Source organism: Dermacentor albipictus, chromosome 3 (assembly GCF_038994185.2).
Source record: "Dermacentor albipictus isolate Rhodes 1998 colony chromosome 3, USDA_Dalb.pri_finalv2, whole genome shotgun sequence".
Lineage (NCBI taxonomy): Eukaryota > Metazoa > Arthropoda > Arachnida > Ixodida > Ixodidae > Dermacentor > Dermacentor albipictus.
The window spans coordinates 17,304,127-17,331,095 of record NC_091823.1 but is presented as its reverse complement, the minus strand read 5'-3'; the positions used below and the strand labels follow the sequence as shown (position 1 = coordinate 17,331,095).

Sequence of the window (26,969 nt, the reverse complement as noted above, 5' to 3'; positions counted from 1 at the left end):
TCATCAAGGACGTGGAGGAAAAAAACGAAGCACCAAGGTCCCCGCTATGGTTGGACTTTCTGGCATACTACTATTTATTTGACCTTCTTGGGACCGCTATTGACTTGAGATCTAACCAGACTCGGAAACTAGTATCAATGCAAAACACGCGGGCATTGCATGTACAAACAGTGGACGTTCCGGCTGTTCAAACCGGCTCAGGTTTGTTGCATTTGTATTTTCGTTTTGTAATGTTTTTAACTGTCATCTACGCCAAATAAAGAAAGCGTTAGCCTTTATGAAACACGTGCGGCGAGGCAAAGACAGAATGTTGAGCACGTTGCAGCGGATGTCAAGGTCAGTCTCCTCGCGAGCGGAAGCCCCCACCATCCTGGGCTCCAAAGGAGGCGAGCATGTTATGGAAAGCAAGAAAGAATTCAGTGACTAACCGAGCTCTGAGGACGTCGTTCGAGCCTCAAGGTGTTATATGAGCTAGTAAGCTATGGAAACATTCACTATGACCCTGATTGATTGTATCGCCGATAATACAATCGCTGCACAATAAATGTAGTTTAGGCGTTTGTTAGTGAGATAAATACAATCTTTTCTATTGACGATGGGCTCGTATAAGACCGTCCCACAAACTGATTTTTTCATGGAGAGAACCCGCTCTGGTGGCCATGCAAGTTCGTCCCGCAAAGGGTGGTGAACATAACGAAGCCCCTAGAGTGCAGTTGGCGCGTGGTAGCGGTGGCTACGGTATTTACCAGTCTGACGATATTTATCTGCAAGCTTGCGTTTACCCCCCTTTTTTCTTTTTTTTCTTTTTTAGCAGAGGTGCTCCCACACCTCCGTCCTTCGTGCGCCACAAGGGATGGGTCATTGGCGCCTTCACGTTTCCCACGCTGGAAACCACCTGACACGGGCGCAACTCGGAGTGCTGTCAGATGTATAGGGGGAGGGGGGCGAGGGGGGAGCGAGAGCAAAGAGAGGAAAGGCAGGGAGGTCGAGCAGACGAGCGTCAGGTTTGCTACCCTAAACTGATAGTAGGGAAATGGGGAACCGAAAGGAGGAAGCGGGATATAGAGAACACTGTGTGTGCACGCAGCAAAGCGCCTGAAAATTAGTCAACAAGGCTGATTCTTGGGCTAGTTGGTACGCTAAATTTATAATTATGGCAAAGCGCAAAAGGCTTTGCCATTATGAGTAAATTTGTCAAGTCCAAGCAAGTGCTCCGCCAATACGTTAGGCTGCCGTCATGCTACTGTCTGAAGCTAATCTTGTATAGGGAAATTTTGTTGTACCTACATATCTTGGCGTTTCTTGTGGAAATGAGGAAACAAGTAGAAATATAGGAATATCTTTATTATTATTTTTTTTTACTCCAGGGTTCCCAGCCTCTACTGTTCTTTGCAAATCGAGGATACTGCTGGCCAAGGTGAATAGAAAGAGACCTGTTTCCACAGTACAAATGGGCTTAAGTAACGCTTTGCTTTAGGATAGGAAATCCAGGCTCTTATACCAATTGTAGACTTTATTCAATTGACAGCACGAACGAAAACCCGTCTGAAATAAACATCGTTCGTTCGATCTTATTAAACATTACACTCCATAACAAAAGCCCAGAGGACCCGACATGCGAGCTTTTAACTGAAAATAAATGATAACAGGCCAGTAAATAAAGTTGCTGTCAGTAGAAAGACCTGCGACGTGTTCTCTTCAGAGAGTGCGACGCAGTGAACTTCTAAGATGCTTTTAAGCGTTATGTGGGGCCACTGAATTCCTTGTTCGGTGCAACATATTATCGTGCTTTGCGTTGCTATCAGTCCCAGCCAGCCATATCATTCTAAGCGAAATCAGCAGACAGGAGACTAATACGTGAACGATGGCGAAAGACATTTCACTATTGGCATGAAGCTTCGTCCAGAATATGCTCATTAGACTGAAGGCGATTGCAGTCATGTTTAACTTAAATGCTCTTCAAACCATAACACGATCAAAGTGCACGCGGGCGTTTCTTTATTATTCGTTATGCACACATACCAATGCCATTAATGTTTCGGGCAGCGCGCGCATGGTGTCGCAGAATGTACTATACGATTTTAAATCACAGCAGCTCCGTCTGCCATGAGCAGACTGTAATGGCGCATGTGCGTTCATTTCTTTGCCAAATGGAATGGCGCTGTGGGTAAGGCTCAGTCAAACGATTTTTTTTAAATTAAAAGCAAAGCATTTACAAGGCTTTGCTTTACATTTCACAGAGCTGCAACAAGGTGCACGGTTGGCGGTATATGCATCGCGCTTTGAGTTTGCAAGAAACTTCACAGCACTGACACCTATAGGCGGTACTGCTCACAGGCACCATTACCTCCTCCTTCTTCCAGCTACAACGATTGCAGATATTATATGAATTGTTGACACACACAAAAAAGTTATTGAAACGATTTTGAACACACATGTATTTTCTCGAAGTACGCATCACTCGTCATTCAGCATTTATTTTTTTTAAATATGCAGGTGGCCCCTCTATTCCGTTTATTTATTTACTTTAGAGACGGAGGTAGGTAGGCCATATTATGGTTCCACCCTAGTAATGCGCTCACGGGCGTGCACATTCTGGTATATATAGGCACGGAACTCGGAGAAACTGGACAGCGTAAGGACAAGCCTGCATGTATTCACAACACATGGTCCTTAGCCTTTCTCTTCTTCATATGATAGTGTTTTTGCACGATTTTTCGAGGTGATCAAGCGAGCGCCGGACAAACCTGTCGCCAACTCAACGCAAGAAAGTGCTGCGGGAAAGGCAAGCTGGGGATTCAAGGGATGCTGAAGAGAAATAATCAAGTTATACTACATTTGTAAACTACGCTTCAGGCATTGATTGTAAAGAGAACGCCCTTTTCTTGCTGGGTGAGAGAGGGTGCAAGAACTATAGAGGGCGCCGACCCCACTTCTAGAATCCCACACCAGCGCATTCCTGTGACGTGATATACAGGGTGTCCAAGCTAGCACATACCAAGCTATTTGAAAAACAAGAAGAAAAAAAAAGGGGGGGGGGGGCTGTGAGATAGGAAGATGGGACCAGCAGTGTCACGATAGCAGCTGCCTTGTACAAACTGGATATTTCTTTCTGTTATCTAACAGTGCTTAAATAACTAGAACAAGCGATCTAATTTAATAAATACTAAATAATACATACAAACGGGAATAGCCGATATTCTAGATGACATTCAGAAAAAAAATGCAGCTGCGCAAGCCATGTAATGCTTAGAGTAGACAACAAGTGGACCATTAGAGTTACAGAATGGGTGCCAAGGGAAGGGAAGAGCAGTCGAGGACGGCATAAATCTAGGTAAGGCGATAAAATTAGGAAATTCGCAGGCGCAAGTTGGAATCGGCTAGCGCAGGACATGGGTAGTAGCTTATCGCTGGTAGAGGCCTTCGTCCTGCAATGGACACGAAAATAGGCTGCTGCTGGTGATGCTGGTGATGATGATAATGATGACGATGAATTATTAAGTGCAACAATGCGAAGTGAGCGCGCGCGCGACAGCAGCGCTGGACACGGAAAGGGGTTTCAAACAACTAGCGCTACTCGATGGTTGAATTGGCCACCAAGAAAAAGTGACAAGGCGTTGGTGTGCCTATTGGCTGTGGCTATAGGCAAACAGCCGCGTGACCTTGTACGCTAGAGCAGTGTACACCGGTTTAAAGCGGCGATAAGGAGTACGACTGAAGCGAGGGAAAAAACAAACAAAAAACCTTTCTCTTGATGAGTGCAGTTAATGCACCGGCTTGTTACTTTTGTGAGGCCATTAAGTCAGCCACTGAGTATGTTAGGGCTTTGAAATTCTTATCGAAAGCGTTGCTCCCACGCTCACTTCGCTCGTTTTTTTTTTCTTCGTCAAAACTAGGAAACACAGAAAAAAATACCCAGAGAAATGGGAACGATTTGAAAACTATTGAAAATGGTGTTTTGTAATGCGATGCGCAATTTTACATTCGAGCCTACGTAATAGTAGAAATATCGAAAATTCAGGCAACTTTTTTTTTTGCGAATCAGCCAGTCAATGATAACGTAAAACATTCTCCAGTTAGCAGAAGGTCACTGCTAACCAAATACCGTGAGTACCGTCCTCATACATCGAAGCCCCCTTTTTAAATGGACGATCGCATTAGATTGGGAAACAAACAATTCGATCAGGCAGCTCTTGCGGATCCTTCCTGCACAAAAAGAACCCAAGCAAGCGATGAAAACCACGGCGCCACAACAACCTCATTTGCACCGTCGCTAGGCGCGAAATTCAAAAAAATTGGTTTTCATTTTCTCCGCTGATAAGGGCAGCCTTCTGTTGCCAAAGAAATGTGAACTAGAACGCTGATATATATTTGCAAGTTGATAACAAACGTTTGGCGCCAAAGAGCCCAAAGAAAAGTGTTACAGCCGCTGTTAAATAACGCTGAGACTGCGCGTAAAATCAGAAAGGGCGACAGAAACCTCGCGCTGTCGTTTCAGAATTCCATTCTACAGTGCGGAGCGCAAAAGAAGAGATCGTGATATCCGGCCGCATTCTCCCAGCCTCCTAAGCTTACTATTCGTTTTACTGTGCACATAGAGTTTCATACAATAATTATTGTACGAAACTCTATGGCTGTGCAGACTGCTTCATCTCCACCTTGCGGACGTATAACATTGTGCTATACGTCCTGTACCCATTTACGTTGGGTCATCGTCGGACCGAAGTCCTAAAATCGAGCGTGACGGCCCACCCTACTATTGTCACCTCGTTGGTCGTGTTGTGGTCAACCCACGTACTCGAGTTGGCCGTGGCGATAACTTCCCGAATGCCCCCGTGAAAGGCTCCGCTGCCAGGCGCCGTAGCGTCCTCGAACTTGGTGATTCCCTTGTACACCGGACCTCTGGCTGAGAAGTCATCTCTCCCCACATTTATATAGCCGATGGCTTGACCGCCGGCCCTTTCCCAGAAGGACCTCCCCTATCAGTAACAGGAGGCCTGAGTCCTGACAACAGGAAACTCCCGATTGTCACCTTACGGTACTACTCCCAAACCCGAAGGCTTGGTTTCGCTTCCTCGCCCTCTTAGCCACGTTACAGTGTTGCCCGAGTAGCCCACGTGGAAGGGGGGGGGGGGGGGTGGCGAGGTTCTACACAGGCAGCGCTTACTTGATCTTGATCACCGGTTCGGATTGCCCGAGAGCACCACCTCTCGCAGCGAAGTCACCTGTGACTTGTGTGGATCTCCTGCACCTCGGTGAGGCACACATGCAACCTGGCTCGCTTTCACTCACGCAGCCTCCAATGAGCTGGATTACAGGGGCTCGCAAGGTCCCCCAGCTTTAGATGGCGAGGTTGTCCTGACACCTGGGATCTAAATGTACCTCGCCTCTCATCCCTAACCTACCTTTCGGATGGTTGTGCCGGCCTCCATGCTTGGATTACAAGGAGGCGCAACCCTCCCCGGCCTTAGGCACCACCTTTAGCATTGTGCTACTATCTGCCATTGACCGACGTGCACGGCCTCCAAGAAGCTGGATTACAGAGGGTCGCCACACCCTCCAGCTTCAGCTGCCAATACGCAAGTGTTCCTCCAGACTAGGCCACACGGTTTATGGACACACACCATGATGCTGCATCCAAATGGGCGGTTGGAGATCCCCCTGTGACTGGACCAACCACCCGAGTTCCGCTTGGATTACAGGACGACGCTGGACGACCTGCTCGTAGCATGGAAGTACCAAGCCACAGCGCCTCAAGAAGTATCCCACCAAAAAGATTCCCCCCGAACTTACACGGTTCGGTCAGGGCCGGGCACCCTTCCCAGGACCTTCGCTCATACTGGGCGCAGCCCGGCATGTCGACCTACACAGCCACATCCCAGGGCCGCTCGCGGGCGGGAGGCTTTTTGAATGAAAGCGCAGAGGGCGCTGCGAGCAGTCCTACTGCTACGCTCCTCGCTGTCGTTTGCTTGGCGGCCTGCATGCCCCGCGGCGGGTTGGCGCGGGTGGGCTTACAACATCTTCTTCGTCTCCAGTTTTTCACAAAGTATGTTAATTAATTCAAAGTTAATTGACGCAATGTTAATTAAGGCAGGGTCTGCTAAGACAGAGTGAATTAAGGTAGGTTTAATTAAGCTACAGTTTGTTATGGCTCTCGAACTCACACCATTGGTAGGAGTCAAACCGACGGCCCTTGGTGTTAGGGTGAAATTATTTAAAGCACAGTTTATTAGGATGAAATTCATTAAGACACTCGAACTCACGACCTTCGGTGTTAATTGGGGCGAGGTTAATTAAAGTAGAGCTAATTAAGTTGCTCGAACTCACGACCTTTGGTGGGAGTGGAACCCTCGACCTTTGGTGGGAGTCCAACCCACGACCTTTGGTGTTAATTATGGCGAAGTTAAATTAAGACGACTGAAAGTGCATAGGCATCGTCAGGTGGTCGCAATGCTTTCGCATTGGGATAAGGGCCGCTTCAATTTTATTGTTTCGCTTTTAATCACTGCGGCATTGGCTGCCAAAGGGCAGCAGTATTGCATGAAAAAATGAATTCGGTGCTCAAGCTATTTCAGGCTGAGCAATCGCTTTGCGTTCTGAGTCGTACGCTTCATACGGCTCCGCAAAAAGTCTTCGAGAACGAATACCACTCTACGCAGCTAAAGTCTCTCATCGCACCCGTAATAAATACTGCTCTAATGCGGCGCAGGTAGGCCGCGGCAGAAAAGCATTTAAAAGAGGTAAGCGGCTAAACTATACGCCGAGCGCGCGCGCTTCGCCAACACGCAGCCGCGCGGCCGAGCACCGCACCGTATATAGAAGCGAGGACTGCTCGCAGCGCCACCGCCACCACTCTTCGAAAACAGTCCTCGCTCCCGTCGGCGGACGGCAGACGGCAGACTGGCCTATGTTCAAGGGACCACAGTTTCACTTCCACTCGACGAGCGTAGCATATGCGCCAGCTCGACCGCGGAGGCTATGCCATATGCGCATAAACATGTGTCCTCATGAGCCGTCACACAAGCTCAAGCTTCAGGGCTGCCACATTTAGGCAAATTTCCTTGGAACTCAGGATCTTGAGCACTGCTTTGGAAACGGGAAAATTTAAGCACATTGAAGAATATTTTGGAAGCATTACTCGAGGGTTGAAAAGACTCGACTATCATTGCAAATGGGTTTACCGCTATAGTGAAAACGAAATATTTCAATGAGAGAGAGAAAGAAAATGTCCTGTTTTTACTGTACGAATGGGCTGAAGCTGCTTGTGTTTAAATCAAGTTTCGTTTTATGCCACGAAATCCGGGCTCCTACACCGGTTGCAGATCGTGCTAATAAATGAATAAATAAATTAATTGTAATAATGATTTATGTTTCCATCCTTTGGCACTGTTTGGGCTCGTGTTCAAATAAAGAAGTGTTTAATGCAACTTAAGCGCAGACAACCTTAAAATAAAGTAAATGTCTAAAAGAAAATTTAAAAGTAAAGATGTATGCAGAATACACAGAGAAACGCAATTTGAAAAAATACATGGGGAAAAAAACTTGTAATATTTAAGGGAATTTTTGATCGAGTTAAGAAAACAATTAATTGCTCCGAATGTTGAATCTATGTGAGGCGGCGCAGCTAGATGATTAAAGGATGCTCGCTAATGGCATCGTACGTGGCGAAGGAAACAAACAAGAAAATAGAAGAAGGTTAGAAGAATTAGAGACAAAAAGAGAAACTCAGATTTTCGGGCTTGTTTCTTGGACGTTTGCGAGTTTTCGCAAGACCAATGTGCATGACAACTGATGAAGTTTCATGTAGACGTGTAGCTTTAATGCGTTAGCATCGGGAGTCTCAAAGTGGGAAAAAGTGTGTGAAGCCATTAAGAGCTTGTATGGACACACACAATATATATATATATATATATATATATATATATATATATATATATATATATATATATATATATATATATATATATATATATATATATATATATATATATATATATATATATATAATGCGCTACCATCAGTAGCACTTCGTTCCTCGAAGAGGAAGGGTGTCGTGTGAGCGTGGTCTAAATTATGGATCCGGGGCCTCGAATAGGTGCGACGCAGTGCTTACGTATTTCTTTCGCATTTAATGCTAAATTGCGACTGAATTCTTTCTTCGAATAATTCAAATTACGCGCGTAAAAAAAAGAAATAAACATTGCGTGGCGCCATCTAGTAGCCAAAATAACAAAATATGAACGCGCTTGGCTTCAGCGTGAGGTTAGGAGATGGCGCGAGTTTCCTACCTTAGACTGCTCATGCACATTCGCCTGCGACGGTCACGTGGTTATTACGTCCGGCCCACTACCGCCCGTAGACGGCGACAACGGCAACCTGCAAGTTTCCCTGCGTGCATCTCTTTGCTCGATTTTTTTTTTTTAAATTTCATCCCTCTCTGTGCAATATCGGCGCGGGTAAAGAGGATCGAAATGGAAGTGTCCCAGAGCAGCTAAGTGGACGGTGAGTAAGTCTCTGAACCCCTTCTTTTGTCTGATCGGAATCATCCCGAAACGGGCGGGGAACCCGCGGAGCCGGAACAACCACTCCACGAGAAAACGCCGGCGCGCCTGCCTTCGCTGTCACAGGGAGCGATGCCGGATGGGAGGCCGACTCGTCGGGCGGGACGCACGTTTTTTCACTCTTCGGCGTTTGTTATTTGCGCGCGAGTGGTCGGAGAATGCGTCTGCGGTCAGCCGGCGACCCCGGAAATGTGTGCCAGCGCAGGCTTTGAGCTGCGGACGATGCCGCATTGGACGAGAGCTCGGGCTCATGTGGCTCAGCTCCAGAGCTGGGAAGAAACTCTCCTGTGATGCCGAATATATCCACTCTTGGACGGTGAATTGAGGGCGCTAAGCCTAGCCAACTAACTGGACGATCACTTATTTGGTTACCTTGCTTCGTATTTTGCCGGGAAACGTCAACGCGCGAGCGTGATCACGTATCGTGCATTTCATAGCCGCTGTTCTTCAGCCTCAGTCGAAGCTGTGCGGAGTGAGTGTAAACGAGATGGGATACGTTTTTACCTCCAATAAGGCAGTAGAAACCGTGCTTTTAAACTATAGTATGTGTACCGGGTATATATAATTATAGTATGACACACAATTGACACGCGATTCTTGCTGAACTACAATATACGAAACCGCATACGTTGGGCCTAGAGCCAGCCTCTTGAGTACCCGCCGCAGGTAGACGACTTGATCGAGCGCGTGGGTTTAATTATGCGAACCGCTTCGTATCCCCGTCTGCAAAAGCTGAATTGAATTCTAATCCGCTCGAGGCACACACAAAGCACCTGCTTCTTGCGCTCGTCTGGAAGCGAAAGCGCTGAGAAAACGCCCGAGCGCTGCCGCCTCGCTTCATGTCGTGCAGCAGTAGCGCAGCAAAGCTCGCTTGCGGGGTTCAGGCGTGTCGCCGCTCTCGCGATGAGCCGGGTCTGGCGCTAGCTGGCTTTGCGCGCTCGCGTGCGCATCTGTTTTTTCCCCGTGCTAGAGAGGGCGCAGGTTTTGCTGATATGTTGGCCGTTCGAGCACTGGTTTAGCGTGAGCCCTGTGTTCGGGCCAATTAGAGGAATTGCTCTCCGGCTTGTTTCTGTGCCGCCAGCAGTGATGCGCTGCGCGCCAACCACTCCCACCAACCCCAGCCGTCGCGCCGGTCGCCCCAGCCACCGCAGAGCGGCTCTCGTGTCGGACGGCGAGGCTCGCCGAGCCGTAGTAGTTTTGGTAGTACAGCAGTGGAGACACTAGCCGTACTGTGGCCGCTCGTCGTCATTCTATCGTATAGCTTGCTCCATGTGCAAATCCTTTCGTCGCTTGGTCTTCCCGCATCGACGCTCGTCAAGGTTCGGCACGAAAGCTGAACGGCTGCCCAAGAGATATAATTTACCTTTCAGATTGGCTGTGCCACAGCTACGTGCTTCGGCCGTCGAGCTGACACTATAGTTGTACAGCTATGTACAGTCAACCGCAAAAGTTTACGGGACGCAGGATCTGCCAAGGAGCTGAAATCTCGCGAAGCGTGGTCACACAGCCTCGAATTGAATGTTCCAACATGTAGTAACCTTCGCTACCTGCACAGTGATTTATTAAATACTAAGTGTCACGCCTTAACAGGGCAGGAATTCACATTTGAAGGGGAAGCCGCATCCCGTAAACTTTTGCTGTTGAATGTACGTTCTTCATATTCTGAGAGCGGAGCGCGGTTTCGGCGTTGCTGCCCAGTCGGACAGTATGCACTTGCGCGCGTGATGGAGTCCCTCTTGCGCAACGTCGACATCCTTGCTTCATCGCCCAACCGACTCTGCACCTGCCGCTGTTCTGCGACATAGTGTTATCGGTGCCTGTAAGCTGGGGCAGCTCGTCGGCGTGCTAGAAATAAAAACTGATTCCTCTGACATACATATTATGTAACCCTATTGTTATAAACTTCGCCAATACACTCGATCGCTTACTGCATACAAGACTATCTTTAAGATACAGCTTATTAACGTATAAATTAAAAGAAATGTTCAATGCGCCGTAGCATATTTGTATAAACGGCATCCAGCTGTTGTCATAAATAACAGGCAACTTACATATGAACCTGTTGATCTGGTATTCCCCATGGCTCCGCCTTGGGACTCGCGCTATCTTTAGGCTATGTGAATGATGTTTGCATTAGCATAAATTCATCGATAAGATAAGATGACTGTTATTTATCGCTCTCTAACCGATACTAGCGTTTGCCTTGCATTACTGAATGACCTGAATAAACTTAGTCATTGGTGCTCTGAGCAGAAGATGCAAATTAACACATCATATACGTATTGGCTCCATCTTAAATAGCACGTATAGAAAATTTGGCTACATCCGTCGTACACATTGTCGTGCAACAAAAACACCAGACAGACTGCGTATACCACTGTCATAATATCAAAATTAGAATACGCTTCATTTATATGGAGCCCGCAATGATCATATTTAATAAACAAATTGGAAGCCTCGCAAAATAGAGCAGCTACAGATTTGTCCTGCTTTCTTCACGTTCAAGTATACTAACCATTAAAAATAGCATCGATTAGCCATAACTAGAACTTAGAAGGAAATTAAGCTTCCAGCCTACCATTTTATCACAAACCCTGCCATAATCGCACTAACTCTACAACCGCATTAATCCAACCCAGCGTGCACTACATTTCCACGCATTGATCATGACTTCAAGGTTCAGCCTCCCATTTGCGTGCACGCATCTAATGCGCCTGTCTTTTCTTAACACGACCATTAGCGGAATTCCCGTCGCATATCTGTCGCCTCTATTACTGATCTGACCATAGCCAAGATGGGCGCCGACAGTTGGAAATATAATGCGGCATAAAAGTTTAATAAAGAGGAGTGAAGTGCCTCCGACAGGCTGGCCGACGTTTCGATGGGCCTGCCTATATCTTTTTCAAAGGCGGACAGGTCATTCTTAACGTGTTAATTTTAAGGCTTAGAAGATTGACGTCACGTGATGTAGCTGACCACGACACATTTATCGACAACTTAAAGAGTTCTCAGGCAATAATAATTACACTAACCACAGCTGAAGAAGTATGTGTGCCGTTGAACGTATTGCATTTGATTCATACACGGTCATTTGTTTCCGCGCGCTTACGACGCGGTATTTACTTCTGCGCATTTGGATCCATAATTTTGATTTGAGTACACCTGATATTTCGCTATACTATCCAATACCCCCATGGTCCTTGTTGCAGCGGGTGGCAGAGTGACGGAGACGATCCAAGAGCACGTACCGCACTCGTTTATTTCAGTGACAGCGAACTAGATATATAGGCTGCTTGCCTATGACGTAACATAAAAAGAACGAATCATGTTTGACACGTGTGGCACAGCACTTCATATCACTTCTCCCTTTCTTTTAAAACTGCAGTCTTTGCACGGGTCTTCGTTGTCGGGTAGACCTCCGTAAGACCGGCGGACTTTGGGGAGAGAGAGCCTGTTCGGCTGGGACGGACGTTGGAGGTGTTGTCGAAGGAACAGGCGCAGCGCCACTTGCTTCTGGAGTGGCCAGGCTGCACCGGGCTTCTGGCGTTGACGAGGGCCGATTCTTGTTGTCCGGGCTGGGTTGAAGCGAGTCGGACGCCTCCGCTTTTGGGGTCACGGGTGACAGGCACGCGACGGAAAATTTGGTCGAAGTGACGTCTGGCGAGGCCATCTGGAGTGTCGACCGTTACAAGGCGTGAACCCTCTACGCTCTTGACGATGCCTGGACGCCAACGCTCCCCTTGGCCAAAGTTGCGCACCCACACCTGGTCGCCGGACTGGAATCTGGGAGGCTGCGAGTAACTTTGAGGTAGAGAAGGGACGCAAGTATCCAAGCGCGAACGAATTTGGTAGTTCATCAGCATCTCTGAAGGAGACTTGCCGCACGGTAGTGGGGTACGTCGATAGCCTAGGAGCACTCGCGCTAGTTTTGTTTCGAGATCGTTCACCAACGAGTGCTTAAGAAGGCCATCCTTAAGGTCCAGTGTTGTGAAAAATGATCCCCCACGGAGCGACGCGAAAATGTCTTCAATGTTTGGTAAAGGGTACTGCTCAGTTATGCACGCAGCATTGATTGTGGTTTTGAAATCGCCGCAGATGCGTAGGGAACCGTCTTTCTTCAGTACCGGTACGATTGGCGCCGCCCACTCAGAATGTGCTATGGGCGATAATATGCCTTGCTCTACTAAACGGTCCAGCTCAGTTTCCACTTTTTCACGAAGAGCATAAGGAATTGTCCGCGCTTTGTGGAACTTCGGTTGGGCGCCTTCTCGAATGTGGAATTTCACAGGTGGCCCCTGAATGTTTCCAAGTCCTGGCTCAAAAAGGGCAGGAAACTCGGTCCTGAGGATGTCGGGATCTGCTGACGTCGATTGAAGCGCAGCGAGAAACCCGGAAGGCAAAAGCGAGAACGCTTGGATTAAGTCCCTTCCGCAAAGGCTGGGACCCGAGCAGCCTGTAACTATCAGTGTGGCAGGTACAGTCTTCCCCGCAAAATGGGCTTGAAGGTGCAGTTCACCGACAATGGGCAGCTTGCCCAAGTAACAGTTGAGCGTGTGTTTGCATTTCGATAAGCGTGGCCAACTCAGACGGTGCTTTAGATACACCTCCTGCGGAATGATAGAAAACGGCGATCCCGTGTCAATAATCATGTTCAAGGGCACGCCACCCCAGCGGATAGTTCTGCGGAACGCCTGGAGCAAAAGTTTCTTTTCCCGTGATTCCTGCAATGTGAAGACTGATGAAATATCGCCTTCCTCCGTGTCGGATACAGCGCTCTCATAATGAACTGCGTTAGCGACGCCATCGCGCCTACGACCAGCCCGGAGCCCCGACTGGGAGCGGCATTTTCTTGCGAAATGACCAGTCTTCCGACAGCGAAAACACTGCTCCTTTTTGTGTGGACAGTCGCTTGCTTCGTGACCGTAGTGTCCGCAGCGTGCGCACTCAGTATGGCTTTGCTTATTTTTGGCGAAGGTCTGATATCGGCGCGATTTACTCGCTACAGTGCACACCGCTGCCTCATTATCAGGTCTAGTCATGGCGCTTACTTCCAGTGCGGCTGTCTCTGCCGCTATGGCAATCGTTTCAGCTTGGGCAAGTGTGAGCTCAGTTTTTTCAAGCAGCGTCTGCTGCACCGCCCGATTTCGGATGCCACACACAATGCGGTCCCGTAACATACGGTCCAGACTGGTACCGAAGTGACAATTATCCGCAAGCTTGCGTAGCTCAACAACATAGTCCCGGACAGATTCGCTTGCAGCCTGATCCCTTGTAAAGAACTTGTAACTTGCGGCAACCTCATTAGTCTTCGGCGCATAGTGGTTATTTAGGATGGTAAGTGCGTCCTTGTAACTCAGGGCGTTTACTTTCTGGGGCGCGCACTGTCCAGCAAGAACGCCTACCGTCTTCGTTGATAGTGTCGAAACCAAGAGTGCCCTTTTCTTATCATCTGTCTTAATATCATTTGCTTCAAAAAATGCCTCCAGTCGAGTCAAGTAAATATCCCACTTATCTTGATTTTCGTCGAAACTTGGGGTACCGAGGTTCGTAGCCAGGGCCATGACCGCCGATGCTCCGTAGACTCGATTACTTTCAGTACCCAGCAGGACTCCCAGCGCTACCGAGACGCCGCTGTTCGTGGCGGGGGCTCCGCGGGGTGGTCACCCTCGTCGCCACTGTTGTAGCGGGTGGCAGAGTGACGGAGACGATCCAAGAGCACGTACCGCACTCGTTTATTTCAGTGACAGCGAACTAGATATATAGGCTGCTTGCCTATGACGTAACATAAAAAGAACGAATCATGTTTGACACGTGTGGCACAGCACTTCATATCAGTCCTTTAGGGTACATGAAGTAAAAAAGAAGGAACGAGCATCTGTAAATGTTTCCAACAGTGCGCCTCTGTGTATACATTTCAGCCTTTAATAGGAGCGTAAATACATACGAACGGAACGAAACGAGCATATATTACGCGAAAAAAAAAACAGAGAGAGAGAGAGAGAGAGCATAAGGCTGGCGCATGTGCACACACGCAGACTCTATAGAGGCGCGCTATACGAGGCACACAACAATTAACAGCGCGAATGTTCAGTGTTATTTTACGTAGATATTTCAGTAAATGTGTTAAGCGTACTTTACTGTCTATTATCGCGCACGGCTTTGACGCTGGCGCAAATTTTTGCACTCGAGCCGGCCACTTCTCCCTCTTCCTGAATAACTCAGTGCGCCGAGGCTGACGGCAGCTCGTAATGAATTGCCTGCATGTAACTGGTATCACCACTTCGTGCTGCCGCTTTTTTCCTGAATTATGTTAAAAACCTAAAATGGTTTGACAATGGGCTCACATAAATAAATAAATAAATAAATAAATAAATAAATAAATAAATAAATAAGCTGTCCCAGCTAACTTTAGCCAGAGTTTAAAAATATGCGAATGGCACGTGGCTGGACAGAACCAAGGTAATGTTCTTTGCCGTCGCTTGCAGATACTCAAATTATTTTTTTTAATTCTACCTAATTACATAATTAGTACTGATTAATTAATCGATCAGTGCCCTGAACGGCCAGTCTCGCGATAATGTTGCGTACATTTGAGCGCTTCTTTCACGCTAGGAAAAACTTTTATGTAGCCCGTATTGAGCAACAGAAAGCTATATCGGGAGTGTTTCATGAATCATTGACGCTTTTCATCTAATTATAATATTTGAGATATTGATTAATTATTGAAGTCTCATTATCGAATTAAGCGGAATTAATATATTTGAATGCTTCTAAGCGACGGCAAATAACATTACCGTGGTTCTGTCCAGTTACGTGGCAATTGCATATTTTTTTATCTCTGGCTGAAGTTAGCTGGGACACCATGTATGTATGTATGTATGTATGTATGTATGTATGTATGTATGTATGTATGTATGTATGTATGTATGTATGTATGTATGTATGTATGTATGTATGTATGTATGTATGTATGTATGTATGTATGTATGTATGTATGTATGTATGTATGTATGTATGTATTCCTTCGCTTCATTGCCTGTTGGCTTTATATGGACATGATTAACAAAAATCGGGCCCACGGTCACCCTTCTTCTCCTTCATATATAGTCACCATCATAAATAAGAGGTAAGAAGCCAACAGAAAGCACAGGAAATTATTTTTAGTTTTAAATGAAGTGAAGAAATGATAGATACGTGCAAACGAAAGTGGTCGAAAAAAAAAAATACAACTGGCCGCAGATGGTATACAAACTCATGTCTTCGTATTGGTTCGTACCTCATATGCGTCCAATAGTCTTTCCGTCCACTTTCCTTTCCATTTATTTATCATTTCTTTACTTCAATTAACACTACAAATAATTTCCATTGTGTTTTCCTTGGTGTCATCGTCTGTTGGATGCTTATGATTGTGGCTAATAAAAATCGGGCCTCTGAGTTTACTTCTCGTTCACACACATACTCACGCACAAGCGCGCACGCACGCACGCACGCACGCACACACACACACACACACACACACACACACACACACACACACACACACACACACACACACACACACACACACACACACGCGCGCGCACTGTGTGTGCTGATCACTCTTGATAATGGCCGATCCTTCGGACGAAACGTCGAGAAAATAAACGTCTAAATGAACCATACTCCCTCCTTACTTGCTTTAAACTAGCTTGTGCAGCAAGCAACAACCTTATTACTTTACATTATATATGCAAAGTGCTTCAACGAACACATTTAAATTGCCCGTGGCAGGAACACAGTTCTACTCCATGAGCTTGTCTGGTGGAAGAGGCGGACATTACTTGCACAAGAAATTGAAATGCATAATCGACGAATTAACAAAAAAATCACTAATTACGTTTCTAACTATTTACCTTATGGCATATATTGCAATTTACAAATTCTAGCGGGTGAAACTGCAAGGCATATCCACTTGAAAGGAATTGTGTGGGTGACACCATTTACGAGATTTGCGCTGTCAAACTTGCGGTAAAAAAATGTCGTTCACCTTACCTTCTTAGCAAAACGTCGTTTTATGCATAGAAGCACAAAACTAGCTGGGACGCCAATGCATTTCTCTGCAAAGTTCGGGAATTAATATATCGAAACTGGTGTCATCCTGAGAATTCGTTTCAATTCGTGCGAGTTTTCCGGCTAGAGTTTGTAGATAGCAATATATGCCATAATGTAATTAGTTAAAATATTATTCATTTATTTTTTAATAATTAGCCGAATATACATTTCAATTTTTTTGAGCGAGTGATGTCCGCCTCTTCACGTAGACCAGCTCATGGACAAGAACTGTGGGATCTGTCGCAGGATTTTTTAAATTATTATTTGAAAGTGCCTGCTGAAACACCCAGTATATATTATCATTAATTTTAAACAGCGCCAAAAAAGCACACGGACAAGGAATAGCACAGGACGTGTGCTTTTTTTGGTGCTGTTTAAAATGAATGACCCGTACCAACTACACGCTTCACTCTTAGAAAAAATTTCACCTTTGGGGCTTATCTTGTCCCACAACAATAGTCATCTGTCTTGCCCGCGTTTCCTTTCTTTAACGCGGCGAGCCCGGTACTTCCCAGTTACGAACGGCATGCGCGTTATCAGTGTGACGCAGCATTTTCGACAGGAAAGTAGCGAGCGCCAAGTTTTCAAAAAAGGAAACACATGCAAGGCAGATGACGATTATTGTTGTGGGACAAATATACACCTGTAAACTTTTCTTACATTCTTAGGCAAAGTTACACCCTTTGGAGTGCCCCTTCTGCCACACAACAATAATCGTCATCTGCATTGATGCGTTTCCTTGCTTTAACGCTGCGAGCCCGGTACTTTCCAGCAACGAACACCAAGGGGTGTAAACTGTTCTTAGAGTGTAAGAGTGTGGGAAATTCCGGGCTCGTAGCGTTAAAGAAAGGAAATGCGTACAAGACAGATGACGTTTATTGTTTTGTGGCAAGATACAACGGAAAGGTTGTAATTTTGTTTCACAGTGTAGCTCACACCTAAACCCTTCTAAGGTATATTTGACATGTACGTCATTCATTATTGTAATGCTACTGTGGGTACAAATTCCTGCATGTGAATTTCAATTTGCTCATTTTAATTGACATGCAGTGTATCTGACTATATAGTTTCTAGTTGTCTGTTCAAACGCTGCGGTGCCAACACGCCGCGGTGTTCGAACACGCCGTTCGGATGTTGAATGACAAAGGGAGAGTCAGTGCAGTCGGCAAAAGGGGGAGGTATGGTGCGAGTGCGACGGGAAGTGTGGCTGGCGTGCCGGGCGTGGATTGACGAAGGAGGGGTGAGAGAGCGAGGCAGAGGGCAAGGAGGGGAACGACGATGAACGCGAGCGAGTCCAGTCACGACCATTTGCCGACAGTGCGTGCGTGTGTTTGTGTGTGCGTGCGTGTGTGCGTGTATGTGTGTGTGCGTCTGCGCGTGCAGTGTCAGCCCTCGACCGCCTTATCTTGAAGCGTCCGCATGTCCCGGAGAAATCGCCGCCGTCCGATCCGGTATCATCTGCGATGAGCGCCGCGAGGCTTGCCGGGTTCTAGAGGCTGCTTGTGGAGGCTGCGGCAGCAGACGGCTTCGATCGCTGCCTCGCTTTCTTCTTTCTCCAACCTTTTCGTTTCTTTAGTCGATTTTCTCTCTCTCTCTCTCGCTCTCTGTCTGCGCACAAACCCGTCTCTGCAGGCCGGCTTGTGGCTTCGCAGACGACACGAAATGTGCGGAGGTCTGCCTGCCTGCCCCTACCCCCTAGTTTCAAAATGATGTCTAGTCTCACAGCTGCTGTCCTGCACGCCCTACTTCACCAATTCCGTGCAGTGTCGTGAGATCTAGAGACTGAGTCGGCCTGTTAGGTTGCATGTATGTAGCATGTACAGATCTCTAGGCCGGTGCCTTCGCAGCTAGAACGCTGGCTGTTGTAAATTCAGCGACTATAGGCTCCTGATTTGGTGGCGGCGTCGATGGCTTCTAGAACACTGTACGATTTAAGGTAGAATGGAGAGACAGTGCCTGTAGAGAACTAGTTCCTGAGCGACTGCACGTTTGCAAAGTTCCTTCGTGTTAAATATGAATGCTCTGGTGTAATTGTCAATTCTTGTCATTTTTCAGTTAGCTTCTATTTGTTCAGCTTCAAGGCGCTTTCTTCTTTCTTTCTCGAATTCTGAAGCAAGTTTACTTCGCACGTTCGATAACTTCGACGGTCCCTAGGGCTCGATCAATTCTTGGCGAAGGTAGCGTATCGCGTTTTTCCTCATAAAGGATAACTCGTGCGTAACACTGATTACGTGAATTACGCAAGTTAGCTAACGTAACAAATTGATTGTCGGGAATTTGGCTATATTCAGGACTTAACTTACTTCATTTGTTTCAGCCAGTCAGCGTTGACGTTACCGCCCTCTAACTTGAGCCAATCATAGCAGGCAAGGCGGCGAAATGTACGCAGTAAACAATGGCCCTAACCTCAATGTCACAGAAGAAGGGGAAAAAAAAGAAAGAAAGAAAGAAAGACAGGTCTTAGGGGCACTCAGCTAGAGTAAGCACAACGTCTGGCAGTAATCCTTCGCGAGTCGCGGCCTCTTCCGCCGTCGTTTCCCGGTTTGCACTGCACCGCCGGCGCGCTCAATGGGATTTAAAGTTACCGCTTGGCGACCTGCTGGGGTGTTTTTTTTTTTGTACAGACCTTCCACCTTGTTTATGATGACTAGGCTCGTTATTTGTTATGACTAGGATTCAAGGAGGCCCTGTAACACGTATACCCTTTTGGTTTTATTACTGGGACATGAGTTAGCAAACCCGCCGCGGTTGCTTAGTGGCTATGGTGTTGGGCTGCTAAGCACGAGGTCGCGGGATCGAATCCCGCCCACGGCGGCCGCATTTCGTAGGGGGCGAAATGCGAAAACACCCGTGTGCTTAGATTTAGGTGCACGTTAAAGAACCCCAGGTGGTCGAAATTTCCGGAGTCCCCCACTACGGCGTGCCTCATAATCAGAAAGTGGTTTTGGCACGTACAACCCTACACTTTAATTTTTAATGAGTTAGCAGCTTGGAAGGACGTTTGCCCTGTCCGTCCGTTCCGTTACGCGGCGGCATGCATCGTTATGCCATCATTGTCGTTGTGTCCTAGTCTTGCTGCCGCCGCCGTCGTCATCATCGCCGTTATCGTCTCTGTTTTGCTGTCGTGTCGTATTATTATTATTACAGTATTATTACTATGGTCGTGCGTATTACAGGAGTTCTTTCCCTTACACCATACGCGAAGTTGTTATAAATTACTCGGAAGCTATCACACCACATAAATAAATAAATAAATAAATAAATATATATATATATATATATATATATATATATATATATATATATATATATATATATATATATATATATTATCCTAGAGTCTTACGTGCCAAAACCACGTGAGGCAAATTGTGAGGCATGTCGTAGTAGGGTGCCTCCGGATTAATTTCAACCACCTAGGATTCTTGAACGTTCACCTAAATCTAAGTACACGTGCGTTTTTGCATTTCGCCCCCATCGAAATGCGGCCGCCGCGGCCAGAAATCGAAGCCGCGTTTCTTTAACATCGAGTATTGACGTAGCGGAAGACATAACCTGTGGCTCTTTCGCTGCCTGGACCGTCCGAGCACCATACGATGTAGGCGCATGCGTTTCCAGTTTTGCAGCGCCGCGTTATATCTGTACTCGGCGGCGACGGAGACGTGATCGGGATATCGAGTACTATTCCCCCGGGCACTTCGGGCACGACAGCCGCGTCTTGCCTACAAGCGGTGTGCTCCGCCGCTCCTACGATGGCGGGAAGCACGTGTGCGTAGAAACGTATATCACTCGATTCATCGTGCATGGCTGGTCGTACTAACAATACATCCAACTCGCTTCTAAAAAATTTCAACAATTCGAGAGCCATCTTCCTTGCATGTACATGTGCGTAAGAAGGTTCCGGACCATCGTGCGGCCACTCGTCGCAAAATATGGCTGCTCGGACTGTTGCATCCTGTCGGAAACTTGTTGGATGCGTGCTTGTTGGTATTAGTTGGCACGGCTGGTCAGGTGGTCTTTAAGCACATGTGCTCCGCGCTTTAATGCGCGGAACGTGACGCATCCCCTTGAAGCTTCATCCCCATTAATGCAGCGCGCGACAGGCGACAACGCCAGCGAGTAACAGAGAAATGCCTGGCATGCTGCTCCAGATGTTTACGGTGAAAGAAGAAAGAAAGAGAGAAAGAAAGAGGGATATCAGGAAGGCAGGGATGTTAACCAGTCAAGAGTCCGGTTGGTTACCCTGCGCTGGGGGAAGGTAAAGGTGGAAGAGAGAGAGAAGGGATATAGAGAGAGGGTATAGAGACATGCACTGACAGTACTAGAGTCAAAGCCGCTCGTGCAAACCAGACGTTCTCAGAAAGCACAAAAGTGCCTTCACTGCCTTCTGAGCCGATGATCGGTGGGGATGGTGTTCTAGTACTGTCTGTTCACTCAGAGGACGATTATCTAGTTTCCTGGATGCGTTGGACATAGGTTGTCTTTGTGCTTCAAATTGAGGAGAGTGGCACAATAAGTGGTCAACGTTCTCCACGCATCCGCCTGGTATCCATCGAAAATAGATATGACTTTTTTCTCTCAAGTGATGGACAAGTTTCACGATTTCGCACGTGAGCTGATGGTGAGTTCCATGTCCGAGAAAAGACTGCACACACTGTAAGGCCGGCCTAGAATCGCAGAAGATTGCCCATTTTCGAGGACTTTCAGTATTTATCACACAACGCGCACCGCGGAGAGCCGCGATCTCTGCAGCTGTAGACGTAGTGATATGGGAAGTCTTGAGTAGCTGGGTTATTTCCATTGTTGATATAACTGCATCGCCACCGGAACTGGTCGATGTAATTGATCTATCAGTATAGACGTGTGTGCAGTCGCTGTATTTCTCGTACAGGAGGAGTAGACTAAGTTGCTTGAGTGCAGATGGCGGCAAGTCCGACTTTTTCTGAAGTCCTGGGATTGTTAGGTTTACTTGAGTACGGCTCACACACCATGGAGGAATCGGAGCTCTCGCCGCAGGTGCGTAACCTGACCTGAGAGAGGCATGGTGCGCGAAGACAGCTGCACTGAATGTCGTGTGGAGCCTTTCTACTGGGAGACATGCGAGGTGGCGGGTAGGGGCTCCGCCGAATTGTCTTACGCGCACACATATTGTTTCAGTGGTGAAAGGAAAAACTACCTAATAAATTAATATGCAAAAATAAGAGTGTAAGACAAAACGATAACACCCAATCATAAAACAGAAACAATATTTAAAAAATTATGCCGATCCCATGCACTGTGGGAATCGAGGTAAGCGAAGTTTTCTGTGCTGTTTGTATTGATTGACCATGTTCCGCGGCGACGTTGCAGCATACGACTTTCGTGAGGTGGTATAAAACGCTACCTTGCGTACACTCCTTGCGTTTGTCTGCATAGTCATAGAGCACACAGCGAGATGTGTTTGACCGAGGCGTTGTTATACTCTATTGTCATTAGTAGCGTGCGGAAAGGTTAGCGCTGTCATTACCTCACAGAGCACATCGTGTCGTGTCTGAGTTGTTGGTTTGCTTGATTGTGTCAGTTGTCCGCATGGACCAACTTGCACTGTGTTTATTTTTCAGAAACAGCAGAAACGTGCGGTGCCGTACCTTGAAATAATTTTTTTTCAGTTTGTCCGTAACATTAGCCATGTCTAGTAATAGCGTTTCCTTTATTACGAGACCCGAAACTTGCCCTACTTTCTGAAGGTGCATTTTCGCTCTCTCGCAATCCTCCTTTGTGTACAAGCTGCCACGAACGAAGAATGGCAAATTTGTCAATTAACTGTTTCGTGATGGCATTGGCTTTTCTCTGTCTCCTCCCATTACCTCCTCTCTACCATTCTATCTACCTCTTCTCTGGGCTGTTGCGCGCGAGTCCAAGGATAAGCGCTGCAGCTTCGGCAATGCTTTCACGGGGTGCTCACGAGTAATTACAACCGTTCGGGGGGCATCGTGTCGACGGCCAGGGAGCTCCAGAGGGCCTTGTGGCGACGTCGGGGATACCCTCTTCTCCTCACTCGTGCCCCTGGCATGTACATTATGCTTGTTCTCCCCCCCTCCCCCCCCCCGTCCCCCCAACGCGGTATGCCCGACGGAGCAGCAGTAACAGTAGAATCAGAGGAAAAGTCGAAGTAAGAGGCAAAGAAAGCTTCGCTATAAAAGGATACCAGAAGCAAATACTAAGTCGAGCTAAAGTGATAAATTTGTGCTCGAGAACGTCTAAGGCGTCAGTGTCATCGCGAACAGAGCTTCAGTATACGAGAAATTGAGGCAAATGTAGGACACGATTAGAGACCCTTCCGGGACATTCTAGCTCAATGACGAAAGCACTCCTCATTATAATTATGTCACTAGTAATCAACCACTCTTAATATAAAGATCATTGTCTCACATTATAAGACGCAATGAAATTCTAATTCTTGTTTTATTTGCTGCTTAGAAAAAAGCAGTCGCTGATGTTACCCGTGAAAACGACGCGGGCCGTTGAAAGGTTTCGTGTTCTCAAATATGGAGCCGCCTGCGCTTTCGCGCGTTTCGGTAGTTTCGTTATAGCGTAGTGCTGATCTTGTTTTGCTGGCTCACAAAATTTACACGAACTGCAAGTAGCAGACAATTCCACTTCCATGTGATGTCGCCAAATTCCCGAACGGTTCACGCCGCTTGACCAAGAGCAGCTGCAGCGGCGAATCCAACGCTCTGCCTTGGCTCGGCTTCTGCATCGCCGCGCGTTAGCGTTTAGCGCAGAAAATTGTAGCACGTCTCTCGGACGCCGTTTACTCCCCGACGGTAGTTACGGGCGGCGATGGCGTATGCATCGCCACCATTCCCCCGCTCGGGGGCGGGCGATTTGAATTGCGCTAAAATAACTCTTTCTCGACTCTAACTCTAACGAACTCTAACTTGTAAACTAACGCTTTTCTCGACACCATACAAGTGCCGCGAGGTTTCTGGAATAGTATTCTAACAGTTCAAGTCCACTTAGTATTTGCCTTTAGTGTGCCTTTAAAAATTCCCTACAGATCCAACGCGCATGTTGTAATATGCAAAGTGAAGCCTTGGTGAAGCGGTTAAGTAAATGGTATGTACAACTAAATGCGACGCACACAATCGTGTTTGTTTTCATGCTGCACAACGGATATTTATGGGCTACACTGCTCATAAGCTATGCCGAAATGCAAACGCCTGATCGGAAGATGCACTGTGTGAGACGTCAATGCAGCGATGTCACGTGGACGAAAGCGATGCATACGATGCTTATCGAGAAAAGGATGATGGTAAGAGGTGTTTGCGCAGAGAACTGCGACATAAATTTATTTCAGGCTATTATATAACTATTATACACTCCTTGGTAGTGATAGAAGAATGGCAGTGGCACTGATAGAAGAATGTCGTACACAGAGATGAAAGAACCTGCGAGCCCAAATAATAAAGCTTCGTTTTAAAATGTATCCAAAGAAAAAAACAATGTAGAGTCGGCTCATCCATCTATCGGTAAGATGAACTCGGAATGAGTGATTGGAAACAAATTCTTACTGCTGCTTTATTTTTATTCCGAATGGACGCGAAAATCCAAAGCATAACCAGGCGCAGCACATACTGGACATGAAGTGGGCGCACTGCTGTGAATGATTGAGAAAGGGGCAAATCACAGGAAAGAGTAGTGTGCTCTTACTAAGTTGGCGTATAAATTTTGTTGTGTTTTTATTGACTTTTTACTGCCCTCAATAGACCTTTTGTTGAGATTCAGTTGGCTATTATGGAGGTTTTTTTTTTGCAAAGAACAACCAAAATGAGCGGTAAAGACGCAGAGTTACGCTAAAGCGTGAGCTAAATATGAATTTATCATGTTCAAATGCATGCATGCCGTCAGTATACAGCGCCTTCTATTTTTCCTAAGTTAGAGCCTACGGGACAACTGTCCCTACATGCAACCAACTGAGTCTAATACTGTTCGACCACGAAGTGGTTACGGCCTAGACTAGCGTTGCATCGTGCGGAGTCTTACTGATTCATCTGTTTAGTTATTACAGCCTAGACTGAAAGGAATGGGTTCCATACAGCCTTTAAATACATTTCAGCAAACAAACAGAAAGGGGAGGTGGAATTCCTGGCCCGCCTCGATCGACATTCCCCTATCCAGTGATGTTACGACTGAATTTAAGCCACCACCTACTGAGCTGTGCCTAATATACTTAGCAGAGTTGTTAGACATTAGGCAAGCATTCGGCACTCTTTCCCATCATGGCTATCTCTCTCTCTCTCTCATATTCCCACGCTCTTAGCGATTCCACGCTGCATGGGTGTCTCTTATTTCCGTCGCCACGTTTCTGCGGAATTTGTCCGCAGACCCGCTCTCACAAAATACCATAAGTGGCACGCGCAACGACAAGGAGCGTATTCTGTCACTACGCTGGCCTCTATGAGCTTTCGACGACTGGGCTGTTCTTTTTTTTTATATAGTACTGATAATAAGATAACAGACTGCATGTTCTGACTGCGCTATCAGTACAACACAAGAGGCGGAGAAAGTGGTTCGTCTTCTTCGACGTCATCCTAGCTCGTGCCAGTTGATTGTATCATGCCGTAGCTGCGTAGCTGGGCGCGCCGACGGTCCCGACGCGAGGCAGCCCGAGCGCGCGATAACAGAGAGGAGCTGTTCACCGTGATAGCGCCGCGTTTTGACGCGTATGAGCCGTGCCGCACCGTACGCGCATGCATGGGCGCACGGACGCGAGCTTGCGCGCGTCCGCAAGCGTTCGTGTGGTCGGGGCTGCGCCCGCTCCTGCGGCGAGCGTCGGCGGCACTTGAGACCGGGCGAACGAGCAGAGCGAAAGGTGACAGCGGACGCGGTGCGCAGCTTGCGATGGAAAATGTGACGAGAGCGAAGAGGCGCGATGAGGAAAGGGGCGAGGAGGGCGCATAGGAACTATGAGGCGGAAAGTGGAGGAGGGTATGGCGAAAGGATGGGGAGGAAAGCGGAGTGCCGACGGCGACAAGGCGTGCGGCGATCGCGGAAACAAAGCATTGGCGCGGGCTTCGAGCCCACTGCGCATGCGCTACTTCGCCTGCGGCGCCGGCGCAGCTAGAGAATGCGCTCCGCGTGAACCACGCGTACTCGTCTTCACGCTTTCTTTCTGGTCAATGAGTAACGCAACCAGTGGGAATGCTTCGTCTGCCGCTGCTGCTAAACGAGCTGTTCGAGCAGAGGCTCACCGCCGCCGCCGAGAGCACCATGTCGTTCAGAAACAAATTATTTGCAACAATATATCGCGAATTCAAGACACCTAATCAGCTGCGCTCAGGATTCGCAGTAGGGAGTATCGTAACCGTCGGAGAAAATTCTAAAGCGAAAGCTTTACTGGCCGCGAACTTGCGATTTCGCCGTGGCCGTGCTCCGAGGAGGCACATGACGTCACACCGCGTTCCTCGTCGTTGCGTTCGCCTCCGCTCGCTTCGCCAGCTGCGTCGCATGCCTGATAACATGTCGGAGGATTGAAAAGGAGAGTTCGCATGCGCCGCAACCACAGTTGAGGCGGCAGTATGGACGGCGACAATTCTGATAAGCAGGAGGAGGCCTGGAATCGACATCGGAACGAGATGAAAAGGAAACGAATCGCCCAGGAAACAGACGAACAGCGCGCCGAACGCGTGGCTAAACGCCGCAACATAGCTAGACAACCAGACTAACATGGACTTGCAATCAAGATTAACCAAGGCTAATTATGCCATGCCTTAGCTTTCGCTACGTATACCCTGGCATAGCCGAGCTAAGTCACTGCCAATTTTTTTTATAGCGAAAGCTGCATATGACTAACCTTCCTTAGTTTTTTCGGCGTCTGGCAACAGAAACGGACCTGGCGATTTTTAACAAACCCATACGGGTGCAGTGCGGCGGAGCAGATTTCAAAATGCGGAACATATTAGAAAGCTCGCTTGAAAGATTGCGTGACGTCAAGGTTATCGCAGTATATGAGCAGGAGAGGCATCGGCGCTAAAAACAGCTGCGTTATCGATGGGGCGGACACGTATAGTTCGTACACCCGAAGAACAACATGCGCACGAGGAGCGCCGGAGGGAACAGCAACGAGAATGTAAACGAGAATGTAGGTATAAAGTCCGTGATGCCTTCTCATCCTTAGCATGACCCTCGCCATAAGGGAAAATAAAAACAAAACTTAGCAAACGCCCTTCACCGGCAATCGAGCTCGTGCACAACTTAAGGTTCCGGCCACGGAGGAAGGAAAGAGCCAGTCACGCAGCCAAGCTTCGCAAGCCAAGCCAAGCCAAGGCCGCTCGT

The 26,969-nt window shown here is 47.5% G+C and overlaps 1 protein-coding gene across 1 annotated transcript in view; it reads left to right on the top strand.

Annotated features, from left to right (window-relative positions):
* Window positions 1–8,351: 8,351 nt before the first annotated feature.
* LOC135917494 (fatty acyl-CoA reductase 1-like) overlaps window positions 8,352–26,969 on the top strand; it is a 94,049-nt gene continuing 75,431 nt past the window's right edge. The window contains exon 1 of the mRNA XM_070535161.1: window positions 8,352–8,502. The gene's annotated coding sequence lies outside the window, so the exon portion shown is untranslated. The remainder of the gene's footprint in view (window positions 8,503–26,969) is intronic.